Genomic DNA, 5,373 nt, shown 5'->3' on the forward strand with positions numbered 1-5,373 from the left:
GAGGCCATGCACACAAGACCACGGATCACACACCAGCTACCGCCTCAGCAGCATCTCAAGTAGCACTACAGAAATACAGAGAAATACAGAGATGGAGGGTGTAGAGCAAGGTTGTCCAACGTACAGCCCGCGGGCCACAATGCGGGCCGCCAAGCCATTTTATGTGGCCCGCCAGGCCGTATGTTGGACAATGCTTGAGTAAAAAAAAAAAAGATTTTTTTTTTTTAAAAATATGCCTGTGCGCAAAACTACTCTGTGCTCTATTCGGGACACATAAAAGAACAAGACGAATGAGAATTCTGAGCGCACACTCACTCTACTAGACTGCTATCAGCATCATCAGTCACAATATTTTTGGGGGGAGACTTGGAAACATTGGCACAAAAGGAGCCGCTCTGTGCTGGATCACCATCCTTTCACCAGTAAACCTGATTCAATCACCATGGCCCCCTTACAAATCCCAGCCATGCTGTGATTGACCTGTGAACACATAAATAATCGTATCAATAAACTTTCTCTGCCTTTTTTATGGCGAATGCCAATTTCGCCACATTCATTTGGGTCAATTTTATTGCTTTTTTTACCACAAAAACCGGTGGCAGAAGCCCTGCACCCTCACTTTCTATATACCTTACCCAAAATTACCATCTATATTTTTTTGGTAAAAAAGCGTAAAAAAATGCGGCAAAAAAATGTTTTGTCGAAATTGCCATTCAGCAAAAGTGGGCAATAGCAAATAATCTACACACTCAAGAACAACCTTTCAAAAAATGCTCTCCAGAAATGTATAGAAAGGAAACAAAATCCAAATCCAAATCAATGGGAACCAAAGTTTTCGTTTGTTAGTGGATTGAGTTTGTTCACAAAATGGATCGGAGTACACTTCGAATAGTTGCTGCAGCTCTGGAGAAAATACGAGTGGTATGATAGGTTATTTATAACGCGCTTAATACCCATGCAGCAGTGATCCCAATCATAAAAGTGAAACAGGCAAGCCCAACAGGTATAACTTATTTTCACTCTTTTGGTAGCGCAGTCTGAGGGCAGCCTATACCCTTCAGGAGAGGTATGATATGATATGATATGATAAGGCATTTGTAACGCGCCTATACACAAGTGTTTCAAGGCGCGACGAGGCAGGGGGGGGAACAAGGGGAGACAGACAACGATCTTACTAGGCCAGGTGTCATTCAGATCGCGCAAGTGCAAGGGTAGAGGGGAAGGGAAAAGTGCATGGGGGAAAGGGAGAGGGGAAAGTGCAGTACAGGGTTATAAGCATACAGCATACAGGATAAATAACAAGGGCCAGCTGGTGGCAAGTGCGAGGTAAGTGCAGACAAGTGCTGGGAAGGGGGGCCGTATGGATACAGACACAGTCCCGTAGTGCAGGGGTTGCCGTGTAGGCAGTGCAGGGGAGAGTGGCTGGGCCGAGAACGGTGAATGGCCCAGTTGCAGATTCAGTGCAGTTTCAGTAGTATTAGCAGGGGAGAGGGGGAGAGAAAGCGGAGGCAAAGAGGAAGGTTTTGAGGTGCTTCCGGAACCGGAGGTGGTTCTCCTCAAGTTTCAGGGAGGTAGGAAGGCTGTTCCAGAGGGAGGCCCCTGCAGTGGAAAGAGATCTGCCCCCAACTCGTTGTTTGGAGAAGCGGCTGACCCTGAGGGAGCTGGAGGCGGATGAGCGAAGAGCTCGAGAAGGAAGATATTTAGGAAGAGAGAGTTGAAGGTATTTTGGCCCAAGGCCCCAGACGGCCTTGTTGACAATGCAGAGGGTTTTGAACTTGATCCTCGCAGTCACTGGGAGCCAGTGTAGTGATTTCAGTCCTGGAGAGATACGGTCCCTGGGCTTGAGGCCAAGGACAAGTCTTGCAGTCCTGTTCTGGATGAGTTGCAAAGGGCGGAGAGTAGAGGCGGGCAGATTAAGATAGAGGCTGTTACAGTAGTCCAGCTTAGAGAGAACCAGGGCTCTAGAGACAGTGAGCTTCTGGGGGAAGGAGAGGAAAGGAAGGATACCTCTGAGGAGGTGTAGCTGGTAGTGTGACTTCTTAGATACGTCGGATATGTGAGGAGAGAAGGAGAGTGTGGAGTCGAAGATGACCCCAAGGTTTTTTGCCTTGCAGGTAGGAGTAGGAAGAGGGCCCAGAGAGGCCGGCCAGAGAGCAGCAGGGAAGGAGGGAGTGGGAGTGCCGATGAGTAGAATCTCAGTCTTACTGGCATTAAGGCAGAGGTCGTTGGCGGCACACCATTCCTGGATAGCAGAAAGACAGTCAGAGATGAGGGAAGGAGAAGAGGAGGCCGAGGGTAGCCTGAAAATGAGTTGGGTATCATCCGCAAAGCACTGAAAGTAGGGGCAGAGAGCGGCGATGTGGTGGGCGAGAGGTGCCAGATACTGGTTGAAAAGCCAGGGAGAGAGGTTAGATCCCTGGGGGACACCACAGGTAGAGAAGAAGATGTCAGAGAGGAAAGACCCCAGTTGGACCTGGGAGGGTCGATTTGAGAGGAAAGAAGTCAGCCACGTCAGAGCCTGACCAGTGATACCGAGGTTATCACGGAGACGGTTGAGCAGGATGGTATGGTTGACAGTATCAAAGGCAGAAGAGAGATCAAGCAAAATGAGAACACATGGAATGTTAGAGTCAAGGTTCGAGAGCAGGTCCTCACGGATGTTCAGGAGAGCAGTTTCCGTGCTTCTGGCCGCTCTGAAGCCAGACTGATGGTCATGAAGACTACCAACACATTCAGCATGGAGATTAAGCTGGGAGATGGCCAGTTTCTCCAGGAGCTTGCCCAGGAAGGGAGTGATAGAGATTGGGCGATTGTTAGCTGGGCAGGAAGGGTCGGAAGAGGGTTTCTTAAGAAGGGGGTGCACAAGGGAGTGCTTGAGAGGGGATGGGAAGACTCCAGAGGTGAAGGAGTGATTGCAGTAGTCAGCAAGGGCAGGAACCAAGGAGTCAATGTGGTCCTTGATAGTTTTGGAGGAACAGGGGTGGACCTGTTTTGATGAGACTTTCATAGATCGGACTTGTCTTGAAACCTCGTCAGCAGAAAAAAGGGGAAAGGAAGAGAAGGAGAGAGGAGGGGTGGCTGCAGAAGAGCCAGAGGAAGGGCAGGGAATAGAGGGGGGGAGGTTATAGGAGGAGAGTGAGGACAGGATGTCCTGAGTTTTTGAAATGAAGTGAGAGGCCAGTGTCGTGCAGAGGGCCTGGGAGGGGACAGGAGAGGTAGAGACTGCAGCAGGGTTGGCCAGCTCCTTGCAGATTTTAAAGAGTTTGGCCGAGTTGTTAGATGCCGCAGAGATGCGGGGTTGGATAAGGGCTCTCTTGTTGGTGAGAACAGAGAGCTGGTATTGCCTTTGGAGCAGGCGACAGGCCAGTTTGTCAGAGGATGAACATGAAGCACGCCATTTCCTCTCTGACACCCTGCACTTGCGCTTAAGGGTGACGAGATCCGAGTCATACCAGGAGTTACATTTGGCTTTGGGCTTCAGGCGGATTCTCATGACAGGGGCAAGGATATCAAGAGTATCAGATATAGCGGAGTGGAGAGTGGAGAGGGCTGTGTCAGGGTGGGAGTTAGCCGAAGGGAGCGAAAGCCTCAACTGACACGCGCTTCATGGGTCGGATGACCGAGAAGGAAGGTGGCAGTGATGGGGGTGGCTTTGCCTGAGAGGTAGGGAGGGTGAGGTGGGAGGAGAGGAGAAAGTGATCACTCCAGGAGAGAGGAGTGGAGAGAGGGACAGAGAGGGGAAGGTCAGAGGAGATCAGGGCATCAAGAGTGTGCCCTGCAGAATGAGTCGGCCCAGACGGGAGAATAGAGAGTGAGAGAGAGTCGCAGAGGCTGCGAAAGAGTCCAGAGGGGGGACAGGAGGCATCCAGGTGGATGTTGAAGTCTCCAAGAAAGAGGAGTTGAGTGGTTGAGGACAGGAGTGAGGAGGAGAGGTCTGCCCACTCGGAGAGGAAGGAGGAAATTTGACCAGGTGGCCGATAGATAGTAGCCACGGTAAGGGAATGGCTAGGAGAGAGAGAGAGTCGGCAGACAAGACATTCAAAAGAGGAGTAGGTCTGCATGGGAGTAACAGTGGCAGGAATCCACTGTGAGCTGATACAGTTGCAACACAAAAAACAATAGTACTATGTTCCCAAAATACCTTAGTTCTTGTCTTTCGGATCTCAGCAGAGCCAGGCTTTTCAACATCAGACCAGAAGCATGGGTGCCTTTGCGCTGGACTGGGGTCAAGTCGGAGAGCAGCAGCTATGGGCCCCAATGATGCAGTTCTGTTTGGCAGTGGTGCTGATTTGTGGGTAGAAAACGCTGGGAACAGTAGGCCGTGCCAAGTGGATGGCACTGGAAGACTCAGTGACCTCTGGGCCCTGACAAGGGAATACTTGCCTTTGGCGCTGTGCAGGCTCGGCTGTCACAACACAGCATATGGTTACGGCAAAGATGTCAAAGCTTCAGCATTGTCATTGAGCAGAACTCTGAGATTCAGGGGTAGTGGAGCGTTGAGGTCCAGGATGATTATGATGGTGTGAATAGGGCCAGCGTTGAGCAGCTACGCTCAGGAGGGCCATGGGCCCGTGTGGGGCTGACAGGCCAGTGAGCAGACTGCAACAGGCCTGCTCAAGCCATCCTGCTATTTATACAAATCTCGGGCCGAGCAGCACCTGATGGGAGAAAGGAACTGCGCTACAATCTGCTCTTCTGCTGGGCTCTGCCTGCTGGAGCTTCCCCCTACACGCGGGACAGGCAGCTCTGCAGACGCTCAGAGCTTCTGGGGATTGGGGGGTTGGGGCTGGGTCAGGGCCTGCCTTCTCACCCTCGCTTAGCGGGGCTTCCCAGAACTGACCCAACCCCTGCCCTCTTGCATGCAACTCATACTTAGCTGGCAGGGGAGAATCTGATCTCAAGGGCAGATCTCCCAGGGTGAGGCTTACCCATTGCACATCGGATTTGCTGACCCCTGCTATGTTCCCAAATGCGGGATACACGACTGCATTATTTCTGGTAGTGGGGGACTGCGTTCGCGCTCTCCCCCCCCGATTTATTGGTGAAAGAAAAGGTAAAGTGTGCACTAGGCCTGCTAGGTTGCATACTTTTAGATTGTGCTCACATTGCGTTTCTTCAATTAGGTTCACCTTTGGGTGATCGCTTTTCCACATTTTATCTGTTGAATTGAATTATGCTTCTTTCATCACCACAGAAGTAATGTGTATTACAGAGATAAGCTGCCATATGTATTGGGCACACTGCACATGCTCAGGCAGCATCAATCATGCTTTGTACAGTACAATGCTGGCCTAAATTGGGAACAGCCAGCATAGACATGTTGCTACAGAGGCATATTTTGGGTACAACCAGCATGACAATGTGTTACATCAG

The 5,373-nt window shown here is 50.9% G+C and overlaps 1 non-coding gene across 1 annotated transcript; it reads left to right on the forward strand.

The window, feature by feature from the left end:
• Window positions 1–4,868: 4,868 nt before the first annotated feature.
• On the forward strand, window positions 4,869–5,030 carry LOC138512720 (U1 spliceosomal RNA). The gene has a single exon (XR_011281502.1). It is a non-coding gene; the product is annotated as a U1 spliceosomal RNA (small nuclear RNA).
• Window positions 5,031–5,373: the final 343 nt, after the last annotated feature.

Source organism: Ambystoma mexicanum, chromosome 6p (genome assembly GCF_040938575.1).
Source record: "Ambystoma mexicanum isolate Mex_15411 chromosome 6p, UKY_AmexF1_1, whole genome shotgun sequence".
In the NCBI taxonomy this organism is placed as follows: Eukaryota; Metazoa; Chordata; class Amphibia; order Caudata; family Ambystomatidae; genus Ambystoma; species Ambystoma mexicanum.